General features: G+C 36.2%; 1 protein-coding gene and 1 long non-coding RNA gene across 9 annotated transcripts in view; both read left to right on the forward strand.

Annotated features, from left to right (window-relative positions):
* LOC134732869 (uncharacterized) overlaps nucleotides 1-23,242 on the forward strand; it is a 46,831-nt gene extending 23,589 nt beyond the window's left edge. Inside the window, exon 4 of the long non-coding RNA XR_010116394.1 lies at nucleotides 23,147-23,242. This is a non-coding gene — a long non-coding RNA (uncharacterized lncRNA). The remainder of the gene's footprint in view (nucleotides 1-23,146) is intronic.
* Nucleotides 1-26,162, forward strand: part of LIN28B (lin-28 homolog B) — a 152,100-nt gene that overhangs the window by 120,321 nt on the left and 5,617 nt on the right. The gene's annotated exons all lie outside the window — the stretch shown is intronic.

Raw genomic sequence — 26,162 nt, forward strand, 5'->3', positions numbered from 1 at the left:
TACAAAGTAACTACTTAGTAAATATTTATTTAAGTAGTTGTAACCCGGGGCAGTTATCTTTCCCTCTATCTCAGTTTCTCATCTGTAAATTCTTTGATTTTACCAATTTTTGTTGAGTACCTGCCGTGGACCAGGTACTGTTCTAGGCCCTGAATATGGAGCAAAGAAAGGGACATACCAGGGTCTTGCCGTCCTGGAGCACAGATTTTAGAATATGAGGCAAATAAGCAAAAACAGATTTATTAATAAATGTATATAATGTGACGTCAGGTGTAGTGATAAGTGCTGTGAAGAAAATTATAGCAGTGTAAGGGGACAGAGTAATAGTTGGACTGTTTTAGATTAAGTAATCAGGAAATGCCTGAAGAGATGACATCTGAGCAGAGACATGAATGACGTAAGGGAACAAGCCTTGTAAAGATCTGGGGGAAGTGATTTTTATTCAAAAGGAAAACCTGTGCAAAGATTCCGAGGCATTAATGAATTGAGCATGTTTGAGGAGTGGCAGGCCAGCCAGTATGACTGAGTGAATTGATTGATGAGAAGAGAGGTCCAAGATTAGGGCTGAGAAATTGGCAGGGTCATGTAGACCATGGTTTATGAAGTTTGATTTTATTCTTGGTGAGATGGTGTCTTAGTCTATTTTGTGCTACTATGAAAGAATACCACTGATTAGGTAATTTATGATGAAAAAAAATTTTATTGGCTCACAGTTTTGGAGGCTGGGAAGTCCAAGATCAATGGGCAGGCATCTGGCAAGTGCCCTCTTGATGTGTCATGGTGAGAAAGCAAAGGGAGAAAAGGATACCAAACTTGTCCTTTTACAAGGAACCCATTCCTGTAATAATGAGCCCATTTCCAGGATAATAACATTAATCCATTCATAAGGACAGTGCCCCCATGACCCAAATACTTCCTATTAGGCCCTGCTTTCCAATACTGCTGCATTGAAGATCAATTTTCTTATGTTTTGTTTCTTTAAGGAATGAGTCCTTTTTATGTAAGCTGTGGAATGCTTTGGCATAAAATTGTTTATTATATTCCTTTATGTCCTCTTAATGACTACAAGATACATACCAATATTCCCTTTTTCATTGCTGATAATGGCTACTGATTTCTTCTCTCTTGTTTCTTGATCATTCTAACTAGGAGTTTATTCATTTTTTTTAAATCCTTTCTAGCCAATTTTTGGCTTTGTTAATTTTTTTATATTTTCTATTTCATTGGTTTCTGCTCTTAATTACTTAATTTACTTTATTTACTTTTGGTTTATTTTTCTCTTTTTGTAGCTTCTTTAGGTAAAAACTTAGACCATTGATTTTTAAACCTTCTTTTCTAACATAAACAGATAAAGTTTTAAATTTTCCTCTAAACACTGCTTTAGCTGCATTTAATTTATTTTTTCATTTTTATTTTCCTTGTGATTTCTTCTTTGATCTAAGTGTTATTTAAAAGTATATTGTATTAATATTTTGGAATTTCTATATGTCTTATTTATTTCTAACTTAGTTCTGTTGTGGTCAGAAAACATTCTGTAAGATTTCCACTCTGTGAAATTTATTGACTTTTTTTGTCCCAAGATATGTTCTATCCTAGACAGTGGCTCATGTGCACCTGAAAAGAATGAATATTCAGCAGATGTTGAGTGCATGGTTCTATAGTGTTAATTAGATAATGGTGGTTGATAGTGTAGCCCAGATCTATGTCTTTATGGTGTGTGTGTGTGTGTGTGTGTGTGTGTGCGCGTGCTCATAAACTTGTTACTGGAAAGGAATGTTAAATTTCAACTCTGATTGTGGATTTCTCTATTTCTTCTTTGAGTGCTAACATTGTTTGCTTCATGTGCTTTGAAACCACATTAACAGCAAATTCGTTGCATTCATATTGGGAATATTATGTCTTCCTGATGAATTGACCCTTTATGTTTATGAAATGTCCCACCTCCCTTGTAATATCTATTACTTTGAAGTATCCTTTGTCTGATACTGATATAGCCCCACCAACTTTTTTATGGTTGTTTTGTATGGTGTTTGTGTGGGTGCGTGCGTGTGTGTGTGTGTGTGTGTGTGTGTATTTTGAGACGGTGTTTCGCTCTTGTAGCCCAGGCTGGAGTGCAATGGCACAATCTCAGCTCACTGCAACCTCAGCCTCCCGGGTTCAAGTAATTCTCCTGCCTCAGCCTACCGTATTCAGGATTACAGGCTGGGATTACAGGCACCTGCCACCACGCCCAGCTAATTTCTGTATTTTTAGTAGAGACAGAGTTTCACCATGTTGGCCACACTGGTCTCGAACACCTGATCTCAGGTAATCCACCTGCCTCGGCCTCCCAAAGTACTGGGATTACAGGCGTGAGACACTGCACCCGGCCTACTGTTTGTTTCCTTTTAATTTCAACATATCTGTGACTTATATTTAAAATATGTCTCCTGCAGTCAAGATGTAATTAGTGTGTTTTTTTTTAAATCTAACCTGATGATCTCTGCCTTTTAATTGGGATTTGAGACCATTTGTACTTAATGTAATTATTGATATGGTTAGATGCAGGTCTGCCATTTTGCTCTCAGTTTTCTATTTTTCTCATTTGGTTTTGTTTGTATTTGTTTTCTGCCATCTTTTTGGTGAATATTGTTTCATTTGCTATAAAATGTAACAATGCTACCAAAATTTAATTCCCTTCACCACCACCCTGGTGTCATTCTCTGTGCTATTATGTCATACATTTTTTATTTTGACATAATTTATAAGTCCCACAATTCAGTGTTACTACTTCTGCTTTAAATAGATAGTGTTTCCTGTACACATCTCTCATTTCTAGTTTTATTTATTACTTTCTGTAGATCTGTCTTTATCCCCATTTCGCCTTGCTCTTATGGACAAAATGTCTTGGAGACATTAGGGGATGATGAAAATAAAGGTGAAATTATAGGTACCGGAATGGGACTGACTAATTCTGTGGTGGGAGTGGGAGAGTGACAACCTGAAACCTGGAGAGCAATTAACTTAGTCCTAGGAACTCTGAGGAATGGAGGGACATTCATCACCTTTTGTCCTGTCTCCATGCCCCAGGGGACTTCTTGCCACTTTGGGGTGCCCCCCATGGGGGAGACACACACCCGGGGTGCAAGCTGGTGAGTTTCTATGTGGTTACATTTTTCTTGAACCTGAACAACTTTTTTTTTTTGGCATTGCTTCTTGTGAAGTCTGCTGGCCAAAAATTCACTCAGATATCTTTATTTTGACCTAATTTTTAAAAGGTTATTTTTAATAGATTTAGAATTCTCAATTGAAAGGGTTTTTTTTAAACTACTTGTCAACTGTCCCCTTGTCAACTGGTCTTCATTATTTCTGAGAGGATGTTACATATAATTCATTTATTTGTTCCATAGTATAAAATGTATCTTTTTTCTTATTCCTTTATTTGGGCTTTAAGTAGCTAAATTATGATGTGCCAAAGTGTGGGATTTTGGGGGATTTATTTGTATTTATTATGTTTCGGGTTCTCTGAGCTTTTTGGATTTGTTGATCCACAATGTTTTTCATAAAACTGGGGAAATTTTTGGCCATCATTTCTTCGTGTGTTTTTTATTCTGCTTCATTCTCTATTCTTCGTCTGAGATTCTAATTACATATATGTATATATCAGACCATTTCATATTGTCCCTCATGTCACTATGAATAAGAGTATCTTAAAAAGAAAATAAAGAACTGTAAAATATGAATAGATTCGTATTTAGAACTGTAAAATTGAACTCAGGGTTTCTAAAGCAGTTGGAATTCATGGGACAGGATACTGGAGAGAAGAGATCTGTGCAAAAGAGAACTCCTGTACCTCTCCCTCCTTAGTCTTGATTAAGGGCCGGGTTGCATGTGCACAGGTTGAGGCCCTTCAAAGCACAGCAGCAGGCTTTGTTTTCTGGCAGAGAGGTAGGCAAAAATATCTTCATATTTATTATATTCATATTTATTTTCTTTGATTCAGTTTGTGCTATTTATAATCTGCTTTTTTAAGTTCGCTAAGTTTTTCTTCAGTTTCTAAGTTACTGTTATTCAATCCATGAATATTTCCATTTTAGATATTGTAGTTTTCAGTTCTAATATTCCTGGTCATTGTTGTTGTTTTAATAGTCTGTCTTCCTTCCTTCCTTCCTTCCTTCCTTCCTTCCTTCCTTCCTTCCTTCCTTCCTTCCTTCCTTCAGACAGGGTCTTCCTTCCAGTCCAGGCCAGAGTGCAGTGGCATGATCATGGCTCACTGCAGCCTCAAACTCCCAAGTTCAAGCAGTCCTCCCATCTCAGCCTCCTGAGTATGTGCACGCCACCATGCCTGGCCTTTTTTTTTTTTTTTTTTTTTTTGGTAGAGACTGGATTTCGCCATGTTGCCCAGGCTGGTCTGACCTCCTGGGCTCAAGCAGTCCTTCCACCTTGGTCTCCCAAGGTGCTGGGATTACAAGCATGAGCCACTGTGCCCAGCCTCTGTTTTTATTTTTTTTCTACCACTATTCCTCATTTGTTCATTCATTATGTCCATCTTTTAAGTTGTTGAACATATTTATGATAGCGATTTTGAGTTATTTCCTGCTATTTCCAACATTTGGGTCTTTTTAAGATCTTGACTACTTTTTTCCTTAAATATGGGTCACTTTTTCCTGCTTCTTTTCATGCCTAGTAATTTTTTTATTGTATGTAGAATGTTGGGCTAATAGATCGTAGGGAGTCGGGGTCATTTGTTTTCTCTACAAGATGTTGACTTTTGTTCTGGTAGACAGTTTTTGCTTCTGCCAATTTTGTTTTATTCTAGATTATGGTAGATCTATTTTCATGTTTTGCTTAGTCCTAGATGCAGTCGTAGGGTACTTAGAGTATGATCCTTATTCCTAAGGCATGAGTTTACTAGGATCTCAAGTGAAATGCCTGTGTTTCTCAATTTGAAATCCAGTGTGGTTTCTTGACTTCTGGCTAGGCCAGAACTCCAGTATCTCCCAGCATTTTGTGGCCTTGGATATTTTTGCATATCTCTCTGCCAAACAACAAAGTCTGCTGCTGTGTTTTGAAGGGTCTCAACCTGTGCACATGCAACCTGGCCCTTAATTACGAATAAGGAGGGAAAGGTACAGGATTTGCACAGATCTCTTCTCTCCAGTATCCTGTCCCATGAATTCCAACTGCTTTAGAAACTCTGAGCTGAAATTTATGCCTTCATGGCTCACTGAGATCACTGCTGTGCTTGTGTTTCATTGTCTTCTTGCCCCTTAGTCCCAAAAGTCTACCCAGGCAGAAAGCTAGGGCAAACATCTGGGCTTACTTTGAGTGTTTCCCTTCTATCAAGCACTACAGTTTTTTACTACCTATTGTCCTGTCCAGTGACAATAAACAGTTGCCTCTTATATCTTTCCCATTATTATAGCTGTAGACCGCAGAAGAGTAAGTCTAATAAGTCTATCATATTCAGAAGCCCACTGAACCTATATACAGTATTCATAACTTTTTTGTAATACAGATATAAAATAGCTGTACTGTAAAACTTACATGTAGAAATTTATTTTGGGGTTGCAAGTTGTTTTACAGCCGGACTGTGGTACCATTTCCAGAGATAATTTCTTTATAACCTCTTGTATTAGTTTCTGTTTTCCAATCCATCAGCTATTCCCCATCACCTATTAAAGGATCTTGTCTCTAAGGTCTTTTTATATACATGACACTGAATTTATGTCTCGGCATGAGGTTGAATTAAAATATATGTGGTATGTTTTCTGCTGCACATCATCACTATCATCTGCCATCTGACAACATAGGAAATTATTTGGCTCCTACACTTATACCTAACATGCAGCTCATTTGAAGAGTGTTGTATTTCTCATTTTTGCAGTGTTGAGTGTTTAATTTGCCTTGACATGTTATGCTGCTTCAATCAAGGTGATTTTTCTTCCTCTTTCTGTATATGTATATTACTCAGTATAATTTTTATCTTAGTATCCCCGTGTACCTCTTCTTTCATTTTCTTTTACTTGTATGGAATGGCTTAAAGCCAATTTATTTATCATAGACAAGTACAAGCATTGATATTGTATTATTGTGTAGTTTTACCACTACATTTTAAAATTGAAGTATGTATTAGTTTACTATAACTTACTTTTTTCTATGTATTATGGTTAAGGAATATAGATAAATAGTTTAAATTATATATAGAGAGAGATTACGTTACTTTAAATTTATTTCAGTATAAGAATAGGGGCATTACAAAAATATTTAGTATAAAAAGGAAATATTGACCTAGTAGTGTTAAGAAGTGTTGCTTTAAACAAATTAAAACATACTTATTTTATAGTCTGAATCTGAGCAATTCAATATCTGAACGTTTTGGATCTAATTCTACTGGCTGTAGCTCATGGTCCCTTATTTATTTAATTATTTTGTCTTTTATGATTTTTTTAACCAGAAATTCGTATTTCTTGAACTTTTGTCTACAGGAATTTTTTGACTCCTGGCTTGAAAGTGCATTTTCTCTGAGGAGGGTATGTGTTTATTTTATCATGTTCCTAGAGGTACTTGTACCAACTGGGAACCATTTAAAAAGAAATTCTCAGCTTGAGTTGTAGCCCCACATGAGCTGCAACACCATATAGCATCTGGCTTGTGATATCAGTTCTCAAGGGGGAGATTGTTTTCTCTTTCTCCCACCACATACTTGGGAGCAGAAAAGTTATCTTGCCTTTTCCCTTCTTTGAGGTAACTACTTTTCATTGATCTTTTCGTTCTGACTATAATTTTGGGCAGGGGCTCCAGCTTTCTGTGGGACAGGATCTCCTGTTAGACTCCTAATTCTGGACAGATCTTAGGCTTTGTTTTCTAACTGCTGCTGCATCATCCAGTTTACAAGGTGAAAGCTTCAGATTGTTGCTAGTGTTCTGTAGATGTCTCCAAAATGAGAGGCTATTTTAGTGCTCCACTTACCTCCCTAGTTTTCTGCTTTCACTTTGTTTTTGGCTTCTAAGCATCACTGACTTTTCAGTGCCATCAGCAAAGCAGTTCAAAGGATGCTTTAGAAATATTTTTCCAGCATTTTTAGTTGTTTTTCAGTGGTATGGTTGTTCAGAATATTTTATATGCTACTTGGAAGGAAATGAAGTGTATTTTTGTATGTAATGTAATTATGTTATATATAATATAATTTTAATGTATGGTTGTTGCTTTTTAAAATTTGCGCTTTTGCTCCTGTGGGTATTTTAAAGGTATTTGTGCCATTTTTCTTTCTCTTTTTGTGAATTGCCTATTCATGTCCATTGTCTGTTTTTCTATTGGACTCTGGTGATTTTCAAAAGAATATATAGTACATGGCTTTGGAAAGGGCTGCTTTTCTGAGGAAATGAGTCCCCTAGGAAGATCTGTTTCCTAAGATATGCTTATCAGACTTTGAGGAAGTTTGATACTGGGGCTATGGTTTAATTTTAGTTCCTTAATTCTTTTGTATTCGTTTTATGTTCAATCTGTGGCCTCTTACTATCTCCTACTTGCTAAATCCAGCAGTCTGTTTTAATACCTCATCTTGTTTGATCTCTCTATTAGCCACTTTCTCGAATGCGAAACTGTATATATATATATATATATATATATATATACTTTTTTAAACTAGGGAGAAGTATCTCTTTCCTTGTCTTCCTTCTACTTTTCTGACTGTTCCTTCTTAGAACGCCTAACTGGTTCCTCCACCTGAAAGTTATTAAATAGTGGATTTCCTGAAAGCTTTGGCTGCAGTTCTTGTTTCACTCTTCACATTTTGCTAGGTGACCTCTGAGCTTTAGCTACTATCTGTTCTTTCAGTGATGTCTCCCAAGTCTGTGACTTCAACCTTAGCATCTCTTCAAGTTTCAGACTCGCTGTGTCTCCAGAGATGCACATCCACATGTGGTTAACTTGTAGTTTTTCCATTACTATTTTATTGAAAAATCCTTATAGTGGTAAGTGAAGCTTAGTAAGATTTGACAAAAAATTGATTAGATAAAGGGAAATTGAACTGTGTAGTAGTTTTGCCCAGAAGATGAAGCTTGTGCCATAGAGTTACATTATAGCTCAGTGGGTGCCTGTTACTCTGAAATATTACTAAAATGTATGCCAATACTATTTGGCCCAAAAAGTATGGCAAATAGGAATTCATGTTTTTATTGCATTTGACACTAGTCATTTTACATTTCTTCCACTTTAATGATGCTTCCCTTTAGTACTAAATATTCTTTTTTCATTCTTACATTCCAGCATCTTACAATATTTTCTCTTTTCATTTTCTTTATTCTCATGTTACTCTATTTTTTTTTTTAAGACGGAGTTTCGCTCTTGTTGCCCAGGCTGGAGTGCAGTGGTGCAATCTCAGCTCACTGCAACCTCCGCTTCCCGGGTTCAAGCAATTCTCCTGCCTCAGCCTCCCGAGTAGCTGAGATTACAGACCTGCACCACCACGGCTGGCTAATTTTGTATTTTCAGTAGAGACGGGGCTTCTCCATGTTGGTCAGGCTGGTCTTGAACTCCCGAGCTCAGGTGATCCGCCTGCCTTGGCCTCCCAAAGTGCTGGAATTATAGGCGTGAGCCACCATGCCCGGCCTTTTACTGTTTTTTAATAATACAAGATGAAGGTGACTGATTTGCTAATTCATTTTTTTGTTTGTTTGTTTGTTTCTTTGTTGAGATAGGGTCTCACCTTTTTGCCCAGGCTGGAGTGCAGTGGTGTGATCGTGGCTCACTGCAGCCTCAACCTACTGGGCTCAAGCGATCTGCCCACCTCTGCCTCCCAAAGTTGTTGAGATTATAAGAGTGAGCCACTGTGCTTGACCTATAATTAATTTTTTGTTTGTTCGTTTCATTTATATTATCCACAGTAATATAAATAGGGTCACAGTAGTTGGTGACTGAGTGGTATGAGCAGACTGATAGATGCACCTGGAGTATCAGTTACTGTGACCAATCTGTGACATGGCATGAAGGCCAGAGATCAGCAATCTACTCCCAAATAGACAGGAAACTGAGATGACTTCATGGGTTTAGGAGAATTGACTTCCAGTAAGCATGATGTTTTAAAGCCCAAAATATAGTGACTTTTTCAATAGTGCTTTTTCCATTTCTTTGAACCAACCAGGTATTACACCAGTAAACACTGTGAATGCAGTGATAAATGTAGAATTTATTGGAAGAGATTTGGAAACTAGGGTTGGGTCTAAATGACCTTGAAGAGATGAGTTGAGTGTGAGATTACAAGAAAACATAAAAGTGGAAATAATTTGTGAGTGATCAGAGTAAAGAAAGTAGTTTGTATATGGGAAGTTGATTAATTTTTCAAAAGGGAGTTGATAGACAAATATAAGTGTAGATCTTGGTGACTCTAGAAAGGTACTGAGAACAAGATAGGAAAATGATATCAGTAAGGTAGAAAGAAAACCAATTTAATATTCTGAAAACCAGATGAAAGAACAGTCCCTAGAATATAGGAATAGTCAGCAAATTCCCAGTACTTAAAACTGTACAACACAAAGATAGTCTACTTTATCATTTTATCTGCAAATTTTCCGATAGAATTTACATAAACTAAGTTACCCTGCAATTTGATTTTTAGGGACTCCAAGGGATAAAGCAGAAAAATATTAAATATTTAGACAGTGAGCTACATACAGGAAGAAATGCATGGCATCTGCAACAAAGCAAATTAATTTACTAATATCTAATCAAAATGGAAGAGTAGGAGATGGTCAAGAAAATTCCAGTAGATAAGGAATGGAAAATAGAAATTAATTATGGAGCATTCATAAGATGTATACATATATTATATCATTATTGGGCTATTTAGTTTGATCTCTTTAGCATTCTTGTAAAGAGAAAAATATTTTAAACTTCTTCTGTTATTTGTTTTTGCTCTCGTTCCCCCCACCCCCACCCCCCAGTTCATGAGGGCTTCAATTCATCTACCATGAATTGTCTTAACACTGGTGGAGAAATTTCACCTACCATTTATATATGGAGCTTTATAATTAACAAAACATTTTAAAATATGTATCTCATTTAAGACCAACAGCAACCAAATGAAGTAAGTGGAAATTATGTTCATCTTTAAAAATGAGTTCTTGAAGTATGAAGCTTACTTATAGAGGAGGAAACCCAGAGAGATTAGGTGGTTTTATCATGGACCACCACCTGAGTTACAGGCTGAAATCCTGGATTCCCTTTTATATTAGATTTGAGGTCATGAACAATGTGTACATAAACTTTGAAACTTAGGGTTCTTTTTTCTACTGTAAGATGAGAGTTTTAAAAATATTACATTGTAAAATATATTTAATATTCTGCTCAGTAGTCTTCATTTCCATTTTCTTTTCCAAGCCAGCCAACTTGCCTTCCTAAACATGTCCTCTGCTTTTCTACTTCGGTGTTATACTCAGGCCATTTATTTGCCTGGCATATTTTCTTTCCCACCTCTGCATCTATTTAAACCTTACTTATTTTTATTTTTATTCTAATGTATTTATTTATTTTAGACAGGAATATTTTCTTAAATAGTACTGCTTCTTGCGGAGCAGGGCTGACTTGGAGGCAGGCCTCTCAGAGTCAGCCTAAACCTTACTCATTTTAAAATAACTTTTAAGTACTATGTTGCAGCCAGGCCAACTCCTTTACAAAGTCATCCCTCTCGCTCTCAGTAATTATGATTGTGTCATTGTTCTGTTTTGTTTTGTTTTTGATTATGTCATTTTTGGAAAAGACACAACACTTTCTATCTTACAGCATTTAACAAAATCTACATTTTATTAGCCATTGCTATACCAGGAAGAACAGTTGTCAGCAACAGTTACCATTTGACGCCAACGGACTGTTTTAAAATATATTTTTAAGTGACATTACAAATAATTTACAAATATATAAATCAAAGCCTGCTTTAAAAACTGCATTGGAAATTAGCAAGAATTTAACAAACTGAAATTTTTCTTGCATGTGTTTCTGGTATGAAGATACTAATTTTCATAATGGGTGATTTCTGTTGAATGCAAGTAATTGTGCATGAATGATCCTGGAACATACCTATTTTGTAAATACCGATTCAGTTTTCAAATACATTTCTAAGAGGTTCCAGCTTATTGTTCCTGGTGGTTCTTGCATTTACATCCTCAAAATGAAATACTTTTGAAAGTTTTCAGGGCTCGTAATTTTCTAAGAAGGTGGTCATTTTCTTTAGCCTATGATTACAAAACATTTTCATTTTTAGACATTGATTAGAATGATCAATTCAATTGATTTTTTTTCATTTCTATGTTATTTCCTTTCAGTCAGTGCCTTAAGCATTTGTCCACTTATGAGCCATATTTCTTATGTATGGTTTCTTATGTAAATTTTTTAGTACAAACCTCATAAAAGGTAAAATACTGTCATGTGTTCTTTTAGTAAAAATTTTTGTCCAAAAATATTGCATGAGGACATCCTGTTGAATGACTAACTGGGTAACAAATTTCCTTTTTGTCCTTAGAAATAATATTGTTTACTCATTGATTCAGTGAATATTTATTTATTTGTCTTATATAAAGGCTCATACTCTGAGATTTAGTTTATACAATTCATCATTATCATTAGAGTCTAGAGTACTGCTAGTTATCTTTTTGTATTTATGCTCTTATTCATCTTCTCTCTGCCATTATGGACAGAAATGAAAATTTCTGAATTCTCAGCTGTGTTCAACGTAAGGTTAAAAAGAAAAAGATTATTAAAAACACTGTCCCAATGTCTTTGCTACATTCTTGGGAGATCAGGCAATACTTTAAGCAAGACCGAGAAGGGCGGATCACTTGAGGTCAAGAGTTCAAGACCAGCCTGGCCAACATGGTAAAATCCCATCTCTACTAAAAATACAAAAATTAGCTGGGCATGGTGGCGCATGCCTGTAGTCCCAGCTACTCGAGAGGCTGAGGCATGATAATTGCTTGAACCTGGGAGGCTAAGGTTGCAGTGAGCCGAGATCACGCCACTGCACTGCAGCCTGGGTGACAGAGCAAGACTCCATCTCAAAAAAAAAAAAAAAAAAAAACAAAAAAAAAAAAACAAAGGTAAAGTAAAGGATAATAAAACAGCAATGATTTATTTCTCTATTTTATCATCACTTGCTGGGCACAGTGGCACATGTCTACTTGACAGGATCCTTTGAGGCTAGGTGTTTGAGGCTGCACTGTGCTACAGTCACGCCTATGAATAACCCCTACAATCCAGCCTGGGCAAGATAGTGAGACTCAGTCTGAAAAAAATTTTTTTTCAGAATTCTATTTTTCAATATGTCTTATTAAATATAATAGTTATAATAATAATTATATTGTAACTATTTTATCTTTTAGTGTAGTTAGAAATAAGTCCCAATACTATGAAAGATCAAAATGTTTCAAGATATAGGAAGAACAAAAGCACTGAGAAGAAACAAAAAAACTAAAATTGGGTCCAATAACTCAGTGTTAAAGCTAGTTGGTGATCTAGAAGTCTCGGTGCCTAAAAGTGCTTATAAATGTTTCTTGCATCTCATGTAGTGGCTCTGTGGTGCATATTTACTGTATGTTAAAGGATAATTTTCAAAAAAGGCAGCATTATGGTTTTTATGCAAATATCAGATGAATAAGTGTTAAAGAATTTATTGAACTCAGTTAAGTGAGAGAACCAAATGTTTTAACTTGTTCAAAGGAGAATCAAAGAATAGACATATTTGTAGATCAGGTATATTGACATGAATATGCAAATGAAGCCAAAACTGGCTTCTTCCACAGTGGGGAAGGGAAATCAGTTGACTCTCCACTCTCCAGGGTAGAATTTGCCCCTCTGTAAAGAAAAATGATGTTGTATTTCTATCAGTTATCAGTCATGGAAAGAGCTATAAAATAACCCTCTTAGAATCAGAATCAGATAATCCAGAAGCTGGGTTCCAGATGTTTTCCACTGAAGCAGAGCTTTCCCCCGCACATATATTGCATTCATTCAAATTACATGTCAAACACATAAAGAGAACTTTACATTCAGAGTGGTAAATAGCACTGCCATTTGTAGCTATTGTATTTTTAAATGTGTATTTTCTGAAATAAATATATTTTTTGAATAAAAGGCTCAAGTATTGCCCAAATTTACCTCCTTTTGCCACACCAGTCAGGGTATCATTCAATATTTTTTAAAGAAAAATCTAGAAAAAAATATTCAGTGGCTTTGTTTCTCTTGTTCTACTAAGAGAATAAGCCAAGTTCTTCATGGAAAGTTCCTCCAGCCAAATCTAGAGGGTGACCAAAGGAGATGAAAACTCGTCATTCAAATACTTAAGGAACTGTACTCATAACAAAGCCATTTTTTTGGCTTACAGAATATGTGCAAATAAATCTGTTAACATGTAGAATCTAGCCCTAATGATTAGAAGTTATTAAGAATATTTGGACTTGTATAAACAATCTGGTTCTATCCGGGGATTCAACTGCTCTTGCCATACTTACCTTCAGATTTTACCTCCACCAGTGGCTGTGTATTCACAGGGTCACAGCCTTGAAATGTTCAAATAGGAAGACAAGACCCCTTAAGGGATCAGTGATCAGAGAAAAGATCTGTAGAGATGTCTTAGCAGCTTGACCATCAGGCTTTAGTCATAAAAAGATTATGACACGAAGGGCACCCTCAATCAGCAAGGAGGAGGAAAGGAAGTAGCCATGAGGCCAAGAACACCGTACAAGACTTTATCTTGAGCTCTAATTTTTAAAGTAAGACCTACACAAGAGAAGATAATATCACAGTTTAAGGAGGTTATCTGAACATGGTAGCAATTTTCCTTGTTCAATTTTTACTTACGTACATGGTGAACGGTTGAAGAACTGCTGATTCTTGGCAAAAGGCAATATATAGTGTGTCACTGGAAGACCAACTGGGCCAGAGGGAGAAATGGACAGAGGTCATTTACTTCTCATTTATACTTCATCGTTTTCCTCAGTGGTAGCTGGTGCTGGAATGGGAGACCAAACTTACTGATCATTAGAAGCCTTTCCTTTCTGACTTGAGCAAAATGGTTTTAATTCCTTCTGATTGCTGTGTAGCTATCAAGACAGGTGATGGCTTGGGACAGTCTTCTTTTGGCTCTTGCACATGAATTCATACTGAGAACACATTTTGGTTGAATCATACCAGGCACTGTGTTCTAAGACCACTGGCCCTCTATAAATATTTTTAATGCTATTCATATAAACATTGTCAAAATGGAAAGATTATTAATATTTATTACTAATTCAATAATGTAATAATTCAGGGGGCTGGGGGTATTCTGGCTCACACCTGTAATCCCAGCACTTTGGGAGGCCAAGGTAGGTGGATCACTTGAGCCGAGCCTAGAAGTTCGAGACCAGCCTAGGCAACATAGTGAGACCTCGTCTCCACTAAAAATACAAAAATTAGCCAAGGCATGGCGGTACACACCTGTAGTCCCAGCTACTTGGGAGGCTGAGGCAAGAGGATTGGTTGAGCCCAGGAGCTCTAGGCTGTAATGAGCTGTGATGGTGCCATTGCACTCCAGTCTGGGTGACAGAGCAAGACCCTGTCTCAAAAAATAATAATTAGTTAATAAGTACGAAGTGCTAGTAGTTAGTAGTAAGTGCTAGTAATTCAGTAGTAAGTCAGTTATACACCAATAGAAAGGTGTTTTAACATTCTGTCTTCATTAAAAACTCAGATTCTACCAGCATTGTTAGTTGCATCAAAGGTAACCCAGTCATAGGTAACTTCAAAGCTTTGAGTAACCCAGAAGATATTTACTTTGCTAAAAAAACTAGGGTAACATCTTTTAATCTAGCGCCCTTTTGCCCCTGGCTTGCAAACAACCAGTATAAATTTGAAGCTGTTATCTAATCTTGTATGTACAGTACATCAGTCATGCCACCAAAATTGATTCTTGACTTCTATACGCCTTTCTTTCCTTTGGAATTTCTCATGTTCTCTCTTCCTTCTGTGTTTTAATGGAGACGTGTATGTGATAAAATGTGAGCTAGTCACTATTTTGTAGTCCTTATTTTGTATACCTAAAGTATTTTTAATATGGTGTTAAAATTCTTTTATATATTGTTTGGACATTTACATCTACTTCTCTAGATAACAAATTATTGCCTCACTTATCAGGTAATCATGATGAAATTCTTCTTTTAAAATTTCTTGTGCTCTGGTCATATGTCCTAATAGTAAGACATTTTACATATATATATATATATATATATATGAAAGATATGACTTTAGAATGACTTACAAAATAATATTGTATTAATAGATAAAAAGAATGCTGGCTGCAGAACCAAAGCCTAAAAGAAATCATGCGATGAGAAGAAAAAAAATATTTGTAAGAGTTGACACAAAGCTCTAGTGGAATTGTATTTCTTCAGGCTTAGCTGATGCTTATTTACAGCAGATGTCACACCTCTGACACTGTGAATTTGAAGTAGTCTGGTGAAAAAAGCAAGCAGCCCTGATGGTTTTAAGTTTTCGGCAAGGCTGCTCTAATAAATGAACAAACATTTCCAGACTGTATATTATAATCTGATTCTTCCATCTAAGCAAGCACCTAATTTTAACCATTTCAAGATAAGTTAAACATTGAACGTCTTCTCTTCCTTTCATAATTGATAGTAGTACTAACCTTTTAAAACACTTTAACTCAAAGGTCAGTAAGACCAAATAGAGTCGATAAACTGACCTTGCTTCCAACAAGGATGAATGTAAACCTGCAGTTAGGATAGTTACAACACTACAACAGCAAAAATGCGTGTGGCTTTTATTTATTTGTGTATATGTGTGTGTGTTACTCCTGAACTGGACGCTCCTTCTTAGTTGTCTTGGGTTCTGAAAGCAGCACTGGCCGAGTACCCACTGCATGTGAGATTGGGTCCTATTTCATAACAAACTGCTTTTACTCCCAGGAAATTGGAAAGCATGAAGTTATCTGTGTTTGAGTACATCTTTCTCTCTCTCTCTTTTTTTTAAACTTTTCCATTAGCCAGAACAGATTATCTGTCTGAGATGTTGTTTGTCATGTAAGAGAGAGATAACATTTCTGTTTGAAATAAAGTTTTAACTTGTGACCTAGAATTCATTATTATGCTCCTTCTCAAGTTACAGTACAAAGTAGAAAACTTTCATCAAATGACTATTGTTCCATTGATTTGACACAGAATCTACCAAGTACTTTTAAACATAATGGAATGATACATAAAAATGTCTGGTTTATAGCTATGCCTGATTGAAGTGCCCTTATATGAAAAATGTTCCCCTTTGCCCCCATGCCTCCAGTGATTTCTCTCCCCTTCCATGTCTTGTTTGCTTTTAAAACTGCTACATGTTTCATCCCCATTTCTCAGTGACCTGCACCACCATTCATTACATACCCATTCCCCACATTTTTCCTCTTACCTTCTTGTTTTTATAAGATGATGAAAGGTTTGTGAATAGAGCTATTACTGTATTTTAGCTGGTTTTCAGTATACTTTGGTGCATTTTCACTGATGTTATGAGATAGTTGATAGCATTAATCAGAGAAAGTGTTTAAAGGCTAATAAACATAAGACAATCCAAAAACCAGTCAGGAGAAGATATTAAATGAGATAAAATGTGTAAATCTTAACCATCCAGCTAACTATTCACATACCTTTCATTGGCATCTAATACAAAGTTGTGCACATAGTAGATATTCTTCAATTTTTTTTCTCCATTTGGTTTTCATTTGATTCTATGAAAATGATTAAATGAATATTATAAGCAGTTGAATCCACTAACAGACAATGTATCTAGTTAATTTCTCATCATATAATCAGATGATAAAAGAGGTTAGAACAGTAGTTGATAAATTTTTTAAAAAATTAGTTTAGTTGGTCTGAACACTGAGCTTTAGGGGAGACATAGAGTATTCATTTCCACTGCCAGCAGTTCAGAGTTTGAATTTACTTTGGTTCCATGAGACCACAGGCTGATCCCTGCTTGTTACGCTGAATAGTACTGGACAATACAGAGCCTTCCAAACACACACGATTTATTATGCAACAGAAAGAACCAAATGGCAATTATGCTAACTGAATTTTGCTTTTTATTTAATAATACTGAGCACCTACCCATAGGGTGGTCTGATTAAATAGGTTTAAATACTATCTATTATGGACCTCCTTTTCTTTAGGTATGGAAAACAGAGTGAGCAGTAGTTATCTTGTTAATGGCATTCTTTTAAGCACAGTGTAGTTTAGATATGAGGGTTTTGAAAAATAACATACTTAATCATTTTTATAAAAAGCAGAGATCTTGTTATTATATTTATACTGACAAGAAAGTAATTTTCTATTTAAATGCCAACAGAGGCCGAATGCAGTGGCTCACACCTGTAATCCCAGCACTTTGGGAGGCCGAGGCAGGCAGATCGCTTGAGGCCAGGAGTTTGAGACCAGTCTGGCCAACATAGTGAAACCCTGACTCTACTGAAAATACAAAAAATTAGCTGGGTGTGGTGGTGCACACCTGTAATCCCAGCTACCCAGGAGGCTGAGGCATGAGAATCATTTGAACCTGGGAGGTGGAGGTTGCAGTGAGCCAAGATTGTGCCACTGCACTCCAGCCTGGGCAACAGAGTGAGACCCTGTCTCAAAAAACAAAACAAAACAAACAAACAAAAAAACAGAATTTGGCCATGAGGAGAAACGTTTGCAAGAGCATGTCCATGCTAAAAAAATTTATATGCTGTTCAAAATTATTTTAGATGTAGGCAATAGAAGATAGAGAATTAAAAGAGTTATTATGGGAAATCAGTAATTGTTAATTGGTAATGATGGTGAAATTTAGGGAAAGTAGCTATTGATTAAGGAGCCGTAAATTTGCTGGGTGCAGTGGCTCATGCCTCTAATCCCAGCACTTTGGAGAACCAAGGTGGGAGGATTACTTGAGCCCAGGAGTTCAAGACTAGACTGGGTAACAAAGTGACAGCCCATCTCTACAAAAAATAAAAAAATAAAAAAAAATTAGCCAAGCATGTTGGCACACACCTGTAGTCCCAGCTACTGAGGGATGCTGAGCCCTGACTGTGCCACTGTAGTCCAGCCTGGGTAACAGAGCAAGACCCTGTCTCAAAAAAAAAAAAAAAAAAAGCTGTAAGTTATCATCCATTTTGATGACACAAGTATATATTGAACTTGTTCTTGATTGATAAATTAGAAATTGAACAGAGAAACCATATCTGAAGTTAAACTCAGTAGGTTTTTGCAGTGTGTGCCTTCCAGGGATCAGTGATGGTAAAAGGTTGAGGAGCTTTTCTGCCATCACAACCAGAAATTTCAAGGATCCATTCTCAATAAGGAAATAAGAGATATATACACACACTTCTTCCCTCCCTCACTTACTCCCTTCTTTCCTTCTCTTTCCCTTCCTTCTTCCCTCCTTCCATCCCTCCCCTCTTTTCCTTTCTGAGGCATGAGTGAGTAACCTGTTGAAAACTGTTTTGAGAGATTTATTCTCTTTTGAACCACATTCCTTATAGTGGGAAATATAGTGGTAAGATTGTCAGTGCAACACTTGAGTTTGTTAATAGCTGTAGTTCTCAAGTAGCTGCACATCACCATCTCCTGGGAAACTTTTAAAAAGTACTGATGCTTAGGGCATCGTGCTCAAAGATTCTGATTTAATTGGTCTAGAGTAGGACCAAGGCATTAGTATTTTTTGAAAGCTTTCAAAATGGTTCTGAGTCACTGGTAGACAGGCTCACTGTCAGATGACTAACAATAATAATGAAGGTCAATTACAAAATGGCAATGGAGTTTTATAATTATAATTTCTCTTTTTCGTTTTTAATTACACAAATAATATATCAGTTCTTTCTTGTTATTTAAAAAGGAAACTATACAAAAATTTACAGAGTAAAAGTGAAATGCCAGCCAGGCATGGTGGCTAATGCCTGTAATCCTAGCACATTGGGAGGCCAAGATGGGGGGGACTACTTGAGCCCAGGAGTTAGACACCAGCCTGGGCAACATGGCAAAACTCTATCTCTACCAATAAAACCACGCACACACACACACGTATTGGTGGTGTATACCTGTGGTCCCAGCTGCTAGGGAGTCTGAGGTAGAGGATGATTGGGTTTGGGAGGTCTGGGCTGCAGTGAGCCGTTATCACGCCACTGCACTCCAGCCTGGGCAGCAGAGCTAGACCTTGTCTCAAGAAAAATGAAATGCCCTTTCACCGTACTATTTTCCCTGGATGTAACCACTCTTTGTCAATTCACTGTCTTCTCTCCCAGTGGTTTTTACATTCATTCATTCATTCATTCATTCATTTGACAGAGTCTTGCTCTGTCACCCAGGCTGGAATGCAGTGGTACAATCTTGGCTCACTGCAACCTCTGCCTCCTGGGTTCAAGCGATTCTCCTGCCTCAGCCTCCCGAGTAGCTGGAATTATAGGCACGCACTACCACGCCTGGCTAAGTTTTGCGTTTTTAGTAGAGACGGAGTTTCACTGTGTTGGCTGGGCTGGTCTCAAACTCCTTACCTTGTGATCCGCCCGCCTAGACCTTCCAAAGTGCTGAGATTACAGGCATGAGCCACTGCACCCGGCCGGTTTTTACATGCATTTGAAAATGCACATAATTACTTATAATCATGTCTAATGTCTTTGAAACAAATGTGATCATACTGTATTTATGTATTATGCCATGGTTTGCTTTTTTTACTTAACAATTTGTCTTGGAGATCTTTCCATGTCAATACATATAAATTTACCTCAATTTTTAAAAAAATTATTTCATTATTCTATCTGCAAAATATTTTTTGGTATATGTGGCTTTAACTTATTTTTCATTTTAACAAGTTTATAGCTTAACAATAACAATTGGTTATTGTTAGCATTATTATTATAATTTAATTTTTCTAACTTTTTACCAGTATGGACAATGCTGTTGTTAATATCTTAGTACCTGAATCATTGTGTTTGTCAGTGAATATTCCTGTAGAGCAAATTCCTAGAGTGAGAGTTACTAGGTCAGAGAGTATGTGTATTAATATTTTCAAATATGCTGTCAAATTGTCCTCCAAGAGAGGCAGTCTCAATTTACATTCACTCCAACCAATAGAATCTGATTGCAATATTTCAGAGCCTAAATAAATCATTCATACTGCAGTGTGATTTAATGGGCTAACTAAAATTTCCATCTTCTCTCTTTTGACTGGAATTGTATTGAGTCACTTTGATAGCACTGATCATATAGCATATCAGCTTAAAATTCCAATTTATAATCTTAAACATATGATTAAAAAGAATAGAAAAAGTATTCACAAATTTTTAGACCAAGTTTTTCAACATGTAAAGTATAGGACAGATGAAAAGAAAATTCAGCCTTGGCAGTGTAAAGAATCTGGACTGGACTACTCCCAGTCTTTTGTTTTATAGATGGGATGCTCAAAGAAAGACACTGACCTCCCCAGTAACAAAGTCTCAAGAAAAATCTACTTCAATTCTTGTGTGTGTGTGTGTGTGTGTGTGTATTAGTGTTTTAAATTCAAGATCCTAGATATTTTAGACTTATATATAATAAAATTACATCGATATTGTTGGGTATAACATTTTTATGTAATCAAAATGGAAGTGAAATTTAATTGCTTTCAATTAAAATTCCCTTCTAGATAATCTCTAAATTTCTTCATCAATACAATTTAGATATTGTAGTTCCCAATTCATAGGCTTTGGGGATGGATTAAATTATATAACACATTAAAAACCTTTAGCACAGTGTCTGGAATTTCGTAAGCTCTCAGTGAATTGAACCTGTTTATTATTTCTGTTATTACCATTTTAATTCTCTTAAAAGTATGTTAAAGTATGTTTAGTCCTTCTGTATATAGAATATTTTGTTTTTAGCATGATTAAGGTAATAGAGGGGCATGATGCTGGCTTCTATATTCCAGAAGATCCAAATGAAAACTTTTCTGGTGTTAAATGTGTATTTATTATCTAGGAAACTTTTTAAAAGAACATAAATCATCAGTATCACCAACTATTTTTGAAAACTCCATGTTTTTACCACTGTACTTAGAAAGAATATATAAAAATTTAAGTATGGAAAACATACTTAAATAAAAATTAACTTTACTAAAATTGTTATTGTTTAACTGGCTTACAGTCTTATGAATTTGGTTATGAGAAGAATGAAATAAAAGAAACTAATTCATTAAAGTATAGGTTGATAGAGGTCAGAAGACATGTACACTATTAAAGAGACTTACTAGTTCCGTGACTCATCAAAGTTTCCTAACTCCTCTCTTGGTATTTTGGGGCTAGTCCTGTGGAGTGAGTAAACAATACCCAAATGTTTATTTAGATTGTGTAGAATCAGTCAGAACAAAATGGGGCCTTCTTCTGGAAGGTTGGTTCCAGGATCTGCCCCTCTTACCTTCAGGAGGTACAGGGTAGGCAAATTGCTTCCATAAATATGCTCTGGATCCTTTGCTTGTCAGCTCTCTGTGGTTCTCTAATAACCTTTCTGCCCACCTACCTCCTCACCACCAGCTGGCTGTGATCCAGCACTTCCATGTGTTCAGTTGATTGGCACACCATTTTAATTAAGTAACAAATATTAAAACATACTAGAATAAAAAATAATACAGCTGAGGAATGTTATTAGTATCATTTCTGGATTTTAGTTGAACTGCATCAAGGTTTAAAATGATCTCTTCAAAGAATCAGTTATTTTTCCTTCAATTTAGTTCCTGTAATTTTTTTCAATCTGTGACTTTTCTTTAGCCCCTCTACCTCCCATTTGGAAACTTTATTAATCCTTTTTTTGGTCTGTTTTTCCCAGGAATTTTTATGTAATTCCTTTTCTATATTTGTACCTTCTTCCTGCCCAAAGCTTGCACTTCTTTCTACTCTTTTCTCTGTTCCTGATATTGCTTTATGTACTATCTTTCAACAATTCCTTCCCCTTCAGAAGCTTACAGATCACTGTCAAAATTATCCTTAATGCCCCCATCAGACCCTCAGAATGTGGATTTGAGTTTACATATAAATTCTTATTAAGTTAAAATGTTCAAGTACTGTGAAGAATCCTAAGATACATTTTTTTCCATTATACTTTTAGACAGGCAAATCTGGATCTTCCTCTGTGGTATCGCCCCTCTTCCCAATTTTTTTCATCACTGTCAGGATCAAGGGGGAATATATAACTGATGAATATTTTCATTTACATCATTGGAATATTATTTAAAAATTAAGGTCTATATTTTAACCTAGTGGTTGTCTGCTGTGCTCAGCTCCATTATTGCTGATATCATTTGAAAATATAATCTGCCTATTCAGTTGTTTGGATCAAAAAATGCAAACATTTTTAATGGTCATAGCAGATCTAAATTCTGATTTCTGAATCAGAGTTTTCATTTTTTGATGAAATCCTCAGAAATTTGGGTATGTTTTCATATTAACTAGTGTAGGTGTTTGGACTTGATTTTTAAAAACTCATGTAATTACTTCAGAATATAATTAAATAGTTCTAAAGGTCTAAACAATTTGTTTTTATTTATTTAACCATCGTAAGTGCCTCTATTCTATCCATTGTTGCCATTCTTTCATTTAAAATCTTTTCTTTTTTTTGAGATAGAGTCTCACTCTGTCGCCCAAGCTGGAGTGCAGTGGCGTGATCTCAGCTCACTGCAAACTCCGCCTCCTGGGTTCACACCATTCTCCTGCCTCAGCCTCCTGAGTAGGTGGGACTACAGGCCCCCGCCACCACGCCCGGCTAATTTTTTGTTATTTTTAGTAGAGACAGGGTTTCACCATGTTAGCCAAGATGGTCTCGATCTCCTGACCTCGTGATCTGCCCGCCTTGGCCTCCCAAAGTGCTGGGATTACAGGCGTGAGCCGCCACATCCGGCCTTAAAATCTTAAATTATAAATCTTATTTTGATAGTGTCTCAAAAATGTTGACTTTGGTTTGATTGTTAATTATCTTCTATCTTTAAACGTTCCTTAAAGAAGAAATACTACTTGTACAATATGCTAGCTCATTAGAATTACAGTATTTATAAAATGATTTTATGAACTTGATAACCTTCTAAGATTAAACCAAACATTTTTGTTTATTTTATCTTTATTTGTTTGTTAAAACAGAGTCTAGCCCTGTTGCCCAGGCTGGAATGCAGTGGAGCAATCTTGGCTCACTGCAACCTCTGCCTCCCTGGATCAAGCAATTCTCCTACCCCAGCCTCCTGAGTAGCTGGAACTACAGGTGTGCCCCGCTACACCTGGCTAATTTTTTGTGTTTTTAGTACAGACGGGGTTTTGCCATGTTGGCTAGGCTAGTCTCAAACTCCTGACCTCAAGTGATCTGCCCACCTCAGCCTCCCAAAAGTGCTGGGATTACAGGCGTGAGCCACTGCACTTGGCCTATTTTATCTTTATTTGTAATGCATGAGAAAATATCCTTTGTGCCATTGATTCAGCATTTAATAAAGTACTTAACATGAATAATTTTATTTTTTATGTTGGACTATGGGAATATATAATAAAGTATGAGTATAGTTTTCTTTGTATACTATACATTGTTTGTGTGAGACTATGTCCTTATATTTCTTAAGCATGTAGCTAAACATGGACACACGTGATATTTTTATGCTCACATCACAATGTAAAATTCATTCCAACTACAAAGGCAAACTGATGTGGAACAGTGTGGAGGGTGAACAAAGGGGACTAAAATCATGTATAGCTTGTATGGAGTATATAGTTGTGGTATAATTTGTGAGCTGCAAGGTAGCTGAACATTTCTATTTTGGTGTCAGTCCCTTGGGAAGGAAGGGGTTTCATAATGGAGAGTGATCTGTACTCTTAGTAAGAGTGATTGACACTGAATGATTAAATAGAAGAGAATATAAATACCACTCCTCCCCCTTTTAAGGCTAAGCACATAGACACTAAATGCAAATCTTTTCAATGTGGAAGAAAGTCTGGCCTAATGATAGCACATATCAGAAAAGCCAAGGGGGTAAATTAACTATGCAGGTCAAAATGTAAGGAAACCAAAATTATATGGCATCCTTAAAAATAACTTTTATAGCCCAAATCTAATGGTGAATGCACAGATAGAGGGTAATTGAAGATCCCATTTGTGAAAGTAGAATACTGACATCAGGCTCCTGGTCAATGAGTGGGCAAAATGGTTTCCTGAATTGGATAACACAGTGCATACCACGGTGACTGATAAAATTGATGTGTCCGCAGGAGAGCCAGCCCTATTACTGAAGCCTTTAACCTATTTTCTCTCTTTGAAAATGAGCTCCTGAATGGAAGTTATCCTCAAGGAAGTGAATTTAATTCAAAAGAAGATATTTTATAGATGGGAAAATTTAATTTAAGAATTCACTTATCTATTGTAGAGGAGAACTGTGTGGGAAAATATATTATTATAAGTAATGTGGTTATATTTTTCAAATATGTCATTTTTGAGTGTTGTTATTTTGAGAACCTGAATTTTAAGCATTAGTAAGTAATCTTTATTATTTAATCTTACACTCTCTTAGAACATATGGCTGACAATATTAAATCTGCTCTGTAATACTTTATTAAGATACGTAATTATACAATGAATAATTTAACTACAACATGTGATTTCTTGTTTTTTTTTCTCTTTTTGAAAATATGATTCAGTCTGTCCTAAGGTAAATACTTGTTAATCATTGCAAAGAATAAAAGCCCATCTTATAAATTCATCATTCTAAAGTATATAAGGTAATATTGCTAACTGGAGAAGCAGGCAATAGTTACCCTAATTTTTGCCAATTAAAAAATTCACTGTTTAATTTATCCCAGGAGATAAAATACTAAATATCCTATATACACTGCTTAGTAGGTTGTTAGTACATTAGTAGTTTGTCTATGAAATATAAGGTAGTATAAATTATTAAGTTTGATGTTCTCACACACATACAAATATAAGTCATCATAATTCATTTTTTGTTGTGAGTCTGGACTTAAGCCAATTTTCTCAGTTAACACTTTTGTTGTTGTTGTTGTTGGAGATGGAGTCTCACTCTGTCACCAGGCTGGAGTGCAGTGGCACAATCTTGGCTCACTGCAACCTCTGCCTCCCAGGTCCAAGCAGTTTTGCCTCAGCCTCCCGAGTAGCTTGGGACTACAAGTGTGCGCCACCATGCCCAGCTAATTTTTGTATTTTTAGTAGAGGCGGGGTTTCACCATGTTGGCCAGAATGGTCTGGATCTCCTGACCTCGTAATCCGCCTGTCTCGGTCTCCCAAAGTGCTGGGATTACAAAGCGTGAGCCACCGCCACCCAGCTAGTTAACACATTTTGTTATTATTTTTTAAACACATTATAACCTGGCTGGATGCGGTGGCTCAGGCCTGTAATCCCAGCACTTTGGGAGGAAGGGGCAGGCAGATCACTTGAGGTCAGGAGTTCGAGACCAGCCTGGCCAACATGGTGAAACTCTGTCTCTACCAAAAATACAAAAATTAGCTGGGCATGGTGACACATGACTGTAATCCTAGCTACTCCTGAGGCTGAGGCAGGAGAATCGCCCAAATCCGGGAGGTGGAGGTTGCAGTGAACCGAGATCACTGCACTCCAGCCTGGGCAACAGAGTGAGACTCCATCTCAAAAAAAAAAAAAAATATATATATATATATATATATATATATATATAAAACCTGTTCTTTGTGCTTCATAAATGAGATTTATAGAGTCATAAATGTATTTGGAAAATAAAATAGAAAGCTCTTAAAATATTTCATTTGGAGACAAGTCATTAAACGAATTCTGTATTTAAAATCAGATTTAAAACCTTTGGTAAATATAAATTTTTCTTAGTTCCACTTATGGTTTTTTGTTACTTTTAATGTAAAATTTTAGAAGAAAATCTGATTGAACAAATGTACCTCTGAAAAAATTTTCTTGCTTAGCTTTCCTTGCCAAGCTAAAAGCTGAACTTTCAAACATCTAATGCAAAGCCATGTCCCCAGTGTGCATTCACATATTATGGATGGATTTCCATTTATTTTAACTTAAAAGAGATCACCCTAAAAGAAAGCTAATTTCTTACAAAAAGAAAAGAAAGTTAACTTTTCTCATCATTGAACTAGCATGAACCTTTATTAATTCAATCTAAGTAT

This window comes from Symphalangus syndactylus, chromosome 2 (genome assembly GCF_028878055.3).
Source record: "Symphalangus syndactylus isolate Jambi chromosome 2, NHGRI_mSymSyn1-v2.1_pri, whole genome shotgun sequence".
NCBI classification, from domain to species: Eukaryota; Metazoa; Chordata; class Mammalia; order Primates; family Hylobatidae; genus Symphalangus; species Symphalangus syndactylus.